Genomic DNA, 13,847 nt, shown 5'->3' on the forward strand with positions numbered 1-13,847 from the left:
ACTTTGGAAACAGAAGCTCTTTTTCATTTCAGGATGTGGTTTAAGCTGAGCCTGCAGCAACAAGGAGCTGCTTAGGGAGGTCTGTTCAAACACACTGAAACCCTGGGCTCCAACATTCTTGCTTGCTCAGCGAGGACGGGACATCCGCTCCTTAATTGCACAGAGATGACAGGTAAGCTTCCAGAATTTTATTACTGATGCATTTTTCAGAGACTTCTAAACTTGGCAAGAATTAAATAAAAGCAGCAGAGCATTTTCCTCTAAAAATGCCGAATTCTGCCAAACTTACCCTGCAATGCCATGACAGAAGGGCCTTTGCAAGTGACAAAACAATACATTTTCCCCCATGCATTCGTTTTTAAAAATAACTCTAAACATTTTGACGTGGCATCAAATAAAAAGGCAGATGGCATGAAAAATTTCAATACTAATATTTAAGAGTTTACTACAGCTTACTAGGAGGGAGCTCACAGGCCTGACAGAAAAAGAGTATTCCCATCTTACAGTTCAATAAGCCAAATTATTTTGATGTCCTGAGTCCCATATCAAAAAACTGACTACTTGTAGAGCAAAAGGTGTTTACTCTAGCAGAAACATCACAGACTATTTCAAATTAAGAACACTTCACAGAGAATGCTTTCTTTTTAATTTTTGAAAACATTCAATAAACCCAAGAAGGCTTATCTGGTACAGATGAAATTGGGATGAAATTTTAGGCCAGAAAAAACCATAATCAGCACCAAGAACTAATTTCAACTTTATGGAAACCACAAATGAGACTTAGAGAACAGAAATATCAGCTCTAGTGGGAGCCACAGTCAGCAAAAATGCTAACTCCATTGTATTAAGAAGGGGGAAAAAAAGGAAAAAAAAAAAAAAAGAAGGCACTGTGTTCAAAAAACTGATAGTATATGCCAGCCTGGTAACCCAGCAGACTGGTTCTTTCTGTATACTTGAAATCACAGCAGCATGCTGAAAACACACTGCTTTGACCAACCTGCAGCACTGCAAAGCCTACACACTAAAGAAGGACCAAGGCTGGCCAATGCATATTACACTAAAATTCCACTTATGAAGGGACAAATTTCTCCCATTTGACCAGGGTTGGGCAGTGTAACAGTAAATGTAATGATGAGTAGCCTATGCAAGTGCTTCCATTTTTGATGGCAAGGCTAGAGGTGAAGTAGCACTAGAGGAAAGAGCCTAAAAACAACAGCAGTACCCACACAGTACAGAAGATGGAACCAGAAAAGCCTTTATTGCTGCTGGTGACTGCACAGCAAGATCTTGCCCACAATATACCAAGTTAGCCAAAACTAGCCCCTCTCCCAAACTGGCTGAAAAACAGACCATGCCGTCTGACAGTGCTCCTCTAGTAAATTCTGAGCCTAGCATGAGTTCAACCACCTACAGCACAGGGCCCACAGAATTCAAGGAGGCAGAGCTGGGGTTCTGCTCCATGATTTCAGGTATGCATGAGGGGGCTGCAAGTAATGGTGAGCAGCAAGAGCTAAATGAGAAATATGAGAAATACTGAGGTATAAGGGCAGCTGGGGAGTGGTGGATGATGCGCATCAACTTCGGTGAATAGGCAGAGAAAACACTGTAGGAGACCACACTTCATTGACTCAAATATTCAAAAATATTGTTTCTTCAGTTGTTGTGGTTATGTCCCATCCAATCCAAACTTGCTGTAGTGAGGGGTACAGAGAGGGGAAGAAATACAACATAATATTCCTTCTGTATCCCCCTCCAAATGCCTCTGCATCCAGCCTCTGTTTCTCATGCATGCAGGCTTTCCCACCTTCACTTCTCTCCATGATGTAGCTTATATAATTTTATATGGGTGTAAGAAAAACAAGGCTGCTGGAGCACACAGGTGGGACTCTCACATCTAATAACTTCTCAAATATTACTGCAAATCCCTTGCCATTCTCTCCAGAGACATCTTACTCCACTTATTATTTCATTTCCTGTTTGTTCCATTGTAAGTTTCCTTTTATTTAATTTCATGCAGCTTGGCAGAATAACATCAAGCAATTAAAATGAGGCACATATAACACTCACAAAAATACTGCAGAAGTCTCCAATGTTCTCTACATTGTTTGAATTAATTCACATTTCACATATACCGGCCTATAATGCCTCTTTTACTCTGCACTTCACTCCCATTAGCAGGTATTATAGTTAAGTTATGTAATTGAATCATTATTCATCAGTAAAGCATCTAGTTACTCACCAGTTTTATACCTTCGATGTCTCTCGTGGTAGACTCAGCCCAGAGATGAGTCCCAAGGCAGGAGAGTCTCAGCAGCAGGAATGCAACCATTGATCTTGGCCCACAACCACTCAGTAGGTCTTAGCTCACTGTAGAAATCACTGCAGAAATTTCTCCTTGAGTTTGGGATCTCACCACACAAAAACATAACCTTTAATTTGAAAACAAAACACATTCCCTGTTCTCACAGTCATGAAACCACCGACACGGATCAAATGAAATCCAGCACAATATCATCTTCCCTACTCTGGAGACATCCTGAGCAAATCTGAAAAATTAAGAACAGAGTTTTTCAGCTAATCAAGTTGATGCAGAAGCCTAAATGAGGGAGGGCAGGTGGGGAGGTAGCAAGATCTTAATCAATTTTATGTCCCTGATGAGCTGCTCAGGCACATCCAGTTAAAATTGTCAATCTAAATTCCAAACTGCTGAAGTGTTCACCATCATTTACAAAGCTGTAAAAAGTCAAAACTCTTTCCAACTCCTCTTCCGCCACTCAGCAATGTTGTAAAGCAGTGTCAATATAAAAGCATAGCACCTTGGCAATAGAACATACAGAAAAATTACATGAAATGCAATTCAGTTCATAAGTTTCAAGCCTCTGTTTATATGTTGCACTCCTCTTTCTAAATATCTGTCTTGCTTTTCCATCAGAAGCTGCTAAATGGTTTCTAGTTTACTGCAAAACTAAACCAGGGTAGATGTCATAACTTCTATCACATATTTGCAACCCTGTGCTGGTGAGCTGAAAACTGCAGCACAGTAGCCTGCAAGGAAATTTCCACTGCAAGTCTAATTTGCCCAGCAATCATGTAATATAGAACAATAGCTCTGAACACTGCGTTTCGAACTATCATGCACTTATTCACTCAGTCCTTACAAAAGCACAGTTAGAACACTCAAGAGAGGTTTCATTTCTGAAGCCACTAACAAACAGGATCGTCCTTAACTTCAAATCCCAAGGGGCACCACATGCACTGCACTATTTCAGGCCAATTAGCACGTTGTTTGGGAATTAGCTCTTAAAACAACCAGTGCATTACATCATGAAAATAACAGTTTCCCAATTGTTCTAATGAATACAGAAGAGGAAACTGGAACAAATCCTCGGCTGGTATAGATCCATCTAGTTCAGCTGAGCTCTGTTACAAATAATTTCAGCTTTATTACTTAGAATGTATGCAAGTAAAATAGCAATCCATTTGAAATGGAAAAAATCTCCGGCACTTTCTGTGAATCACCACATGATTATTAAGATAATAAAATTAATCACAGGTTTTCTACCTCAGCCTTGGTGGTTTTCATGGTTTCCAGTGTTGCAGCAGTGAGACTATACTTATTCTCTGTAAGCAAACAGTAAAACACTGTCTAGAAGTTAAAGCATTTTCCTGAGTCTTTCCATTATCACAGTTATTCCCAGACTATGAAACTCCTACGCTTTGTACCTGTTGGTTATGCCTTTCCCTTAATTTCAGGATAACACATAATGCAGCTTTATGATCTCAGAGTAAAATCCAGCCATTCATCTTCAGCCAAGCAATCAAGGAACACAATGAACATCATAAGTTTCACTTTTAAAAGCTACTGTTCCTTAAAATGGGGTAATACTTGTTTCAAATTTATTTACAAGTTGTTTATCCAACTCATGCAGCTCAATAAAATGAGAGGTTCATTACTCAGCCCTCCCTCAGCCACATGCTAGGCACTTTATTTTCAGCTGAAACCACAGGTTCATCTCTGCTTGCTTTCCTAATACATTTCAAACCAAATAACCATCAACCTTCACATATGGTCTCAAGCACACTTTTGACTTTGTTTTTGTTTTCCTCTGCTTCAACACCTCCTCAGATTAATTCTCTCATACCAAACACTGATTACCATCCAGTCTTGTTTTATTTACTACCTCCTCCTGGGTTTCACCCACTTATATCTCCCTTACGGTTCTTCCAACCTGAAGCTGTCTGGTGCCAAGCACACAATGTTTGTTTTTCCTGTGCTACAAATTCATGCTACAAGCATCAGTGTGACTCAATTCCAAACAAGTATTAGAACAGTGCTTGCATTAATTGTTGGTTATTCCTGGCAGCCCTGGAGAGTCTTCACATGAAGAAATGGTCTCTTGAAGCCATTTCAAGCTTGATCCCCCATTACATGGCAACCAGAGGCCAAAATAAACAGAAAGAAGTAAGAGAGCATACATCCAAAATGCACAATAAGAAAAAAATACAGAGAAAACAAAGTGTCATTCTCCTCTGTTTTAACAGAAAATGCACACAGTGAAAATATCATCACTTGAGATGATAAGGAAAAACAAAAGCCCTAAACTCCAAATTAATTGTCATAAAACACCTATTTCTATAGACAACTGTTAAGATTAACAAGATAAAGTAATTTACATTGAATGTGAAAAATTCCTCATTATGCTGTTTTAAAATAAGTTTCTTCTTCTTTTTTTTTTTTTTTAAGCAAGTCTTTACCCAACAGACTCAAGGAAAACCTTCCTTCTGGCCTGGCTATTCAATAATCACTCACCATACCATGCCTCACACTTCTATGTAAATTTTTGACAATGTTATTTACTGCTTTATTTCAGCCTATTAGTCAGGAACATACTGCTTTTCTCCAAATAAACAGAATAGCCCTCTTCTACATTTTCTAGAAAAAAAAAAAAGAAAACAGAAGTTCAACATCAGTACAGTCATAGATGAAGAATAAATAAAAGCCATCTCAAAGTAGCTAAAATGAAGAAAAATATTTTAAAAATAAATATTCTCAATGTCTTATAAAGAACTGTGCACAGACACTTCTTTAACCAACATTATTAAAATCCAAATCCCAAACTGCTTTTGCTCAGTGTCATATGAAATGTGGGTGTTCCCTTCTTTCTCATGTAAATGCCAATGGGCATTACCATTAGTAAACAAATGAAAAATAAAAACAGTCCACAGACTGTAGGGAAGAATAGGAAAAAGGGAAGGAAAAGTCTTTCAGTCATATGAAAATCACTCTTTCATGACTTCACAGGCTCCTTGCTCTTCCCATGCCCTCACTCCTTTAAGCACACAACCCTACAGCAATGTTCAGCACAGGCAGCAGCCTGAAATGAACTTGGACGTGCCTGCAAATGGATGAAGGGCAGGATGTTCATGCACTACCCAACTCTGAGCTCTTAAATTATTGACCTGGACTTCCAGTCATACCCTCGATGGAGAGAAACACATCTTCACTGGATGAAGAGGAGACCCTCTACAGGATGTTGTCCAAGGATGTTGCTCTAGCCTCCATCTCTCAGCTCTACACTGAACACAACTGGTTGGAAGTCTCTCTCTCAATGAAGAGCAGAGAAACAAAGGTATCTGTAATATCTATGCCACTTATTGAGACTTTTTTACCCAAGGACCACAGCTGTATGCTATCAAAACTAACAGTCTACCCCAGGAGAAACCAGTACCCTTCATGGCATCCACAAAGCCATGTAACTCACTCATGAGAAATGTGTGAATGACCAGAGAGTCCACAGCCTTTAGAAATTAACAAGAAATTTCCTCTCCCTTCCTGAACTACAGCCGTTTCACACATAAACACCATCTCAGAAGAACTCTTGTCAAATTGAAACAGCTACAAAAGAAGAAAAAGGTGATTTGTCTCTGAGGAACATGCTCTGCTGTGCACTGAAGCCTAAAACGGTAGCAGCTAGTGAGTCAGAGGCTTTAAAACCTCATTGTTGCCTTTACTTCTTATTTCCACTCCTACTGACCACAGGCTGATAGGAAATTCTGTTATTGTTAAAAGACACAAACAAGATAGTCAAAATAATACAGAATCCAATCGATACCTTACATTGTGGCCACAAATAACAACTCTAATCACAATTCCACACCCTGTTGAATTAGCTTGAAGGTCATCTGGCCCTAATCTTGGTATTTCTTTTCCTATCACATTACTAACTCCTTAAACTTACAAAGAATAGCCTGGCCTGAACTTCCAACAAGTAAAAATAAGCACATGAATCCAGCCTAAAACTCCAAGACATTTAAGTACTTAACTGCATCTGAGTATAAAAGGTAAGAGCTAAAGTTGCCACCTGGCTTCTGTAAGCACCTGGCAGACCCCCGTTCTCTGCTGCGAGGCACATGAAAATCCGCTAAAATCTGACAACACTGAGTTACCTTACGCCATGGCTTCTAGCCAAGCTTTGAAAGGCAACAAATGAGATTGTCCCATGAGTGGCATCATTCACAGGACCAGAAACAACACAAAAAGTGTATATATACATATATATGTATATAGTCCACGCAAAGGTGGCCATCAAGGTTTGTAAGAAAGACTCCTTTTGCAGATGAGAGCTGCCGTCTCCAAATTCTTCCAAAACCCACATCAAAGGGAATGGGAAAAGGAGACTGTATGTTCTCACTCCTTTAAAAGAAAGGACTGAGCTACAAAGAGCCTTAATTCCCCCACAGTTTGCACCTGCACACATGCTGATACAGCCCAGCCACCCTGGAGTCACGTCTAGCACTCTCTCAGGGTTATCTTGCACAGGTGTGGCATTAGCAAGGATTGCTGTTCTCCAACAGCTGTCAGATCTTGTGTTGAGGTGACTATTTCAAGACTTAAGGTAACTTTCCTGGCAAATGAAAGTGAATTCGACAATGACTAAAAGCTTATGACAAAGACGACATGTTCATGGGCTACTTATCATGACAGAGGAGAATTTTACCTCTAGTCCCTGCTCTTCCCAAATTGAAACAGAAATACTGACTAATCTTTCTGTTTGGCTGTCTTGATCTCCACTAGTAACATTTTCTTGCAGCAGGGAGGTGAAGCAGGGCACCCCCACAATGTCAAAGTCACTCAGACCTCTGACTATGGGGTCATCTGAAGTCTCACATTCCTATTAGAGATGCATAGCTACGACAACACTGGGTTAGAGAAGGTCTGGTCCTCTAAGAGAGAGGTTATAAATACTCACTGAAATAGTTCAAACTACTTTTCCCCTTGCTTTTAGCTTTAGGAAGTTTACTATTTTCACAGTAGAAGGAAATGAGCCACCACAAAAGAGGTCATCTGATAGCATCCTATTCTTTCACATCTTCCTTCTGCCCCTAGAATGTAATGTAGGTCCTAGTAAATATTTCATATCTTAATTACCGAGAATAATTATCAGTTAAAAAAATTCATTAAAGGGATATTGCTTTCATGTAGCTCTGAAATTAAATTTAAATCGCTTTTCATCTCTTCACCGTAACCTGTTGGAATGAAAACCTATTTATCAAGCTTCTTCAAAACGGACCTATCCGGCTACGCCAGACCACCGCCGCGACGAGCCCACCTCAGGAGGATGGGCACGGGCAGCGGGACGGCGTTCGGGCCGCGGTGGTCCCGGCTCACGCCAGTGGCTCACTTACCGCTCGGCTGGGCTCGGCTCGGCCGGGGCTCGGCCCGCTCGCCGCCCGGAGTGCGGCCGGGCCGAGCCGGGCCCAGCGCGGGGCGGCCCTGCCCTCTGCGGGGGCCCGGAGGTACTGCCGGCCTCCCGCCGCACCCGCGGCCCCGCCGAGCCTCCGGCGGGGCGGCTCCGCTCCCCGGCCCTGCCGCGGGGTATAGCGCTGCGCCGCGGCCCCGCGGCCGCCTTCCTCGCCAGGCACGGGCGGGATCGCCGCGGAGCGGTGCTCGGCAGGCAGCGCACCTGCCGCTCCCGGCCCGCCATCGAGCGGCGCCGGCCCTCCGCCCCCGGTCAGCGCCGGCGGGAAGGCCCCCCGTGCGCTGCTCCCGGGGCCGCCTCCGCGCCCCCATCCCGGGCTTGTCAGCCCAGCTCCGTGCGCGGAGCAGGCTGTGCTCGGGCGGCCCCGGGAAAGGTGGGCGGCAGCAGAGAGAGCCAGGTCTGCTGCCCCCTCCACGGCCGCGGCCTGAGTGTCTCGTGTCCCGTAAAGCTGAGCGAGCTTTGCCCCCCTCATTGCCCCTTAGCTCCATCCTTCCCTCCACCTTTTCCATGTCAGTTTTCATTGCACAACCACACAGGTACCAAATTATTTTCTTGTTTTTAAAAAGAGCCCTCAGACAAGCCCCCTGAAGTCTTATTAAGCTATCCCACCCTCGGGGATGCTAATCTGATCCCCGATACAGAAATAGTACAAGGAGTAGCTGTAATGCTTTCTCCTTCAGAGTTTGCCGTGGCATTATCAGGAAAACCCAATATGTGGCCGAGACAAGTATATGGATAGAAAAGTTTGTTTACGCTTAGCCTTGGTGTGATGGAGTGGATGCTCATTGAAAGAAGCATTTCAAGGGCCTGGAGGGCTCCTGTTATTGAATCCTCAGTGCTGTGACTCAGTGTGTGGTAAGGGCTGTAAATCCTCTGAGAGTTGTTTTCATTCTTCGATGCTCTTAACACACAGCAACAGTGGCAAGAAATGTCTCCATCTTTTCTGATGCAGCTGGACTGACTTCTATTAGCCAAGCCTTGTGGTCCCTAGGTTAAGCTACTACCTATCAATTTACTAGGAAGAGCAGTTTCAGTGAAGAAAAATATGAACGGCTCATCTGCTGTGTAATGGAGGCATTAGAGGGAATTTTTAAAAGCGCGTTAGCTGAGAGGAACAGGCACTAGTAGTCGGGGTTTTCTCTTCACTTGTAGATCAGCTTCAAGGTCCTCATCGTCAAAGGAGATTAGCAGGTGAATCAGGTTAATTGCTCAGGCACCATTAGGTCTGTTTCTCCCTCCTTCCTAAGCATGCTACGATCAAGTAGTCGGGTTTCCCAAGCTCAGTGTTATTCCTGGGAAAGACACAACACAGTAATTTGCAATGTGGACTCTCCCCGGTAGTCACACTCTCTGTCCAGAAAGGACACTGCTGAACTGATTGACAGCATAGCAATCAACTCCCTCAGAAAGACAGATCCTCACACTCCCCTAATGACTCTGGTGCGACGACGTATGCAGAGACTGAACTGATGGAAGGAGGCAAAAGTCACGAGCAGAGTAAATCGTCGGTGAAATCTGAGGACTAGATACCAAATATTTTGGTTTCTTTACTACTGAGGAATACATTCAGTGCAGGTAGCCCGGTTTTCAGGCTGAGAGAGCCTGAGGCAAGGGGCCTGTGTGTAACAGGGGGACCTGTGGCGCCGGCCAGGGGACCGGACCCTCAGAGACACGGCAGCAGCCCATGATCCCCTCGCTTGACGCACTGAGACTCTCCAGGGATAAAAGCCCAGGGTTTCCTTTGTTCATAGTCCCTCCTCAGAAGCACCAGCTCGAGTTGTTATTTTGTTATTTAGTTATAGCACCGAGACTAAATTATTTTAAGGGTCGGGACGTCTGAGACTCTGCTATAGGAAAGCTAGGGACCAGCTGGTAAGGAGGTAAGGAAAGCTGCTGCGACTGTGACCGTGTTGAGTGTGGGGTGCGTAGCTGTGACAGGTCCCAGCTCATGTGGTGCATGTGTGACTGCCACCGCACCTCCTGGATGCTCGGACAGGAGAGTTTCCTTAACATTTACCTTATCCTGAGGAGACCTCTTGACAAGATGATGATGATCAGGTGGTGGTGGTGATGAGCTACCAATTCTCTCAGTACAAGATTAGTCTTCCCACGGAGTTTGCCACGCAATTGCCACTTAAGTGAAACGGAAACAAAACCAGCTTTCAACAGTGAAATGAATGCAAACACTGCATGACTAGGCATTAAACTTATTAACACAATTAAGCATTGTCAATTAACAAAATGAGATCAAAGTGCTTTTCAACTTTACAAAGACAAACACTTTTCAAAAGGTGGAGTAATGTTTATCTTGTTTGATCCCAGTTGTACTCCCATGTGGGTTTCATACATAAATCCCTGTATTGCTAAAAAGTATGGCATAGCTTTCAAAGCACTCATACCACTGATATTGTACTTAGAGGACACATAGCAGTCACACCGATGCCACTGCTTTTGCCTAATAGCTGGTGTAGACAGTAACCTTCAAAACAAACCCCAAGACTACAAAAAATATATAGCCAAATCAACTATGAGATGGGTAAATATAGAAATCATAGTATCACTGGTGTACAATCATAGCATGATTGTCTGGCATACCTGGGATTTCTGGCATTGCAGAACACACAGGGCAACTCAAATATATGTGACTGAAGTGCTGTTACCTCCCTGCATGTCTCCTGTTGTTCCTGGCTTTTTTGTCTTTTCCATTCTGAAGCATCAAAGTTACCATGGAAACAAGCAGTGGCATTTATGTATATTCGTGAGCTTTCCCCATACACGGCATGTGAAGCCAGTCCCAGTTAATGGTGTGACCTGCATCTGGTGGAGCACATCCCTGTGGAAGGACGCCCTGCAGTGGGATATGGGCACTGGCAGAACGAGACAGTGCTGAGCAGCACCGCGGAGAGGGGCTCTAGGAGCGGGGCCAAAGGCCTCCAGGGGAAGGAAACTTGCAATTCTTTCTGCTGCTGCTGAGTGGCAGGAGTCAACAGCTCTCTCAAAGGTCGAGAAGCTGGTAAGAGATAGGACTCTGGGGACAAGTATTTTGGACACAGTGCAGTGACATTTTTTTCCCCACCCAATGGGGACAAGCAGGAGTGTCACCTCCAGCACCACATGCAATTTCTTTTGGACAAATATGTAAAGGAAATAATTTTAAGTATCATGGCATGAGGTCATACGGTCTCTTTAATTTAAGCTTGCCTTAATTTGCTGACTTCTCTTGTCAAGAGGATGTATTTCAGTAACAAAATAACTAGAGGATAAATCTGCAGACACTTGTGTAATGTTGGAAATTTAAAACTTGAGTGGATGGCAGTTAAGTGGCAGACCAAAGTGCTTTGACTCTTAAAGCTTTTGGTAAATCTTGCACCCTTCTGTTTATTCAGGTGGACTTGGATAAATTGCATCAGCTTCTTCACTCATAAAAAATTCCAGCGATGAGAATTGGAACAGCAGATATCCAGAACTGCTTCAGTTTAGATGCTACAAAATTAGAGGGACAATTCCATCTACATAGCCCAAAACTTTCGAAAGTGATGAATTGAGTTGGTTCGCCCTAGTTTTTGATTGGCCAGTCTAAGACCTTATGAAAATATGAAGAATTGCTGTTCAGAAAACACAGCTCACCCTCTGCAACCTGATAATTATAAAAAATATCACCAGCTGGACACCTCTGGGTATTCAGGCATTCTGGGAAGTAGTATTAGAGTAATGCAGCCAAGCACTAGTATTTATTTATAGTACTAATTTTTTTTAATTAATTCAGGAACACTTCTGCCCTGTGTTAGTTAATGTGTATTTTTGCAACCAGTAAAGGCACTTGTATGTAAATAACCTGTATAGGAAATTGTGTTCTTTTCTCATGCGTCCTTTTCTCTCTGTAATTTCATTCCTTCTCCATTACTCAGAGAACAAGTAGGGATGAAAAGAATAAATCAAAATTATCATTCCTGTAAAATAACAGGCTGAAAAAGCATTGTCTCTCAGTGATTCCCATAAAGAGACAGAACTTTGTGGTGTAAGATATTGGAAAAGAACCATAATAACTTTCCATTATATGAGCCTTGGTATTTTTAGTTAGAATGAGAGAAGAAATGAGGAATTCAAGAGAGAGAGCTCAAGGCATGAGCATTTTTCCTGCAATTCGCACATGATAGAACTAAAGGAGAAAAATATTCTGCTAGTGAGAACAACAGAAGCTTCTACTACCGGAACACATCCCAAGCGATCCTCAGAGTTACAATGACAATTTTAAACTCCCTCCAAAATTATGTCTGCAGCTAGACCAATGGCTACATAGTACAACTGGTAATACAGAGCTTGGCAGTTGTTTCAGAGAACTCCTGTTCTAGTACGTGATGGACAGTTGTCACTAGAGGACACAAGACAACATGGCGCAGACACACTGTTGCTCTCAAGGCAGGAAAAAAGGGAAGTTTATTTTTTGACTCCAATGTTTATAGATTTCCAAAGGTGACAGTGGATTGGAGGGCGAAAGTGCCACCTCTCCAGTGACACTGGACAAACCAACAGTCCATCAAGTTTCTCCTCCTCCATAAAAGAATGCAAAACAATAAGTTGTTTACAGAAAGTGTGAGAAAATTTGATACAAGAATGCAAACATCAGAAGGCTTAGAAAATCTTAAAAAATCAGGGCGACAGACAGTGGTTGGTTTCCAACACTCATCAACCAATTTTAGAGCCCCAAGCCAGAAAATTCTAACATGATTTAGCCCCAAAACAACACGGGCATTACTGTTTCTGCTGCAACAGCATTTGGAGGCCTGAACTGCTTCAGCATAGGCACAGTCCAAAATAAATAGGACAGTTGTTACTCCACCAAACATCTTCAGTCATGATAGAGTCTCTCTGGAAAGGGGAATGCTACTTCCTACTTGAGTTCAGGTCTGGATCTAAGCTAAGGTAAGTATCAGCAGTCTACACTTCTCTTTCCTTCATTTTCAGTCAGCTGATGTTTATATCCAGGTGAAGACAGAATAACCTGTAAGTTTCTACTATTTAGTGGATTCTTAACTTGCTCTCAAAATCAAGTGCCTTCTGGACCAAGAATAGGTTTTTGTGGGTCATCACCCCCCCTGCCATCTCAAAGGTGCTCTTAATAATCCACAGTTTATTAAATATGCACTGCCCCAAAAGTTTCTCTGTTTATTTTGAAAATATTAGATATGCATTCTAGCCCTAGGATACCTTTCCACACAAATTAAAAAAAAAAAAAAAAAAAGGAAACATCACATATAAGTCATTAACATTAGTACAAGTGGCTATGTAACAAAAAATGTTATTAGCAACTGCTGTAGACAGCATACTAGATATGACACTGTCCACATTGTCCACATCTGAAGGATTGTGGCTCTCAGTCCCACAAATGTATCGTTTCAACTGCCAAAATCAGCTGACAAGAGATGTGGTTTCTATGATTTTTAAAATAGTTATTGAGTATGATTCCACTGTTAAGTTTCCCTGTACTAAAGCTGTGCCAGACAAATACAAAAATGTGAAGTGCACCAGTACTGTCTGTACTTCCATGGCTAGAGAGAGACATCTAGAATCACAGCTAATTTCACAGTTAATCCTGAAAACACCTCAGAATTTTTTACTCTTGTCCCTCTGGCCTTGTAACTTTGGCAGCACCTGGTACAGGATGCTCAAGGAAGAGTACAAGATTGTTCCCACAGCTGAGAATTTGTTTATCACCTTTGCCCAGATGCATGGCCTGAGATGATGTGAAAATGGCTGTACTCAGCCTGACCAGAAGGTGCAGCTCTTGACAAGCACCATAATGACACACAGACACAAGTGCACTGGTGGGAAGCACAGACACAGCCTCTGTCAGCCTTAAGCACTCAGCAGTATCAGATCTGTTACCTTTATATACAAAAAAATCTACAACCATTTTGCATCTTCAGTTTTAGTATCCAGGGTATCTGCTGGCAAGGAACTGTACAGTTTGGCAATGCAGTCTGTAAAGCATGTTCTTTCTTCTAGTATGCCATGCTCCTTTGCAGGAGGGGCAATGTGCAACTTCCAAATTCATCCTTGTCGTGCTTATGAAGAACACTGTGTGTG

This window comes from Pyrgilauda ruficollis, unplaced genomic scaffold, assembly GCF_017590135.1.
Source record: "Pyrgilauda ruficollis isolate IOZ18807 unplaced genomic scaffold, ASM1759013v1 scaffold32, whole genome shotgun sequence".
Classification (NCBI taxonomy): domain Eukaryota; kingdom Metazoa; phylum Chordata; class Aves; order Passeriformes; family Passeridae; genus Pyrgilauda; species Pyrgilauda ruficollis.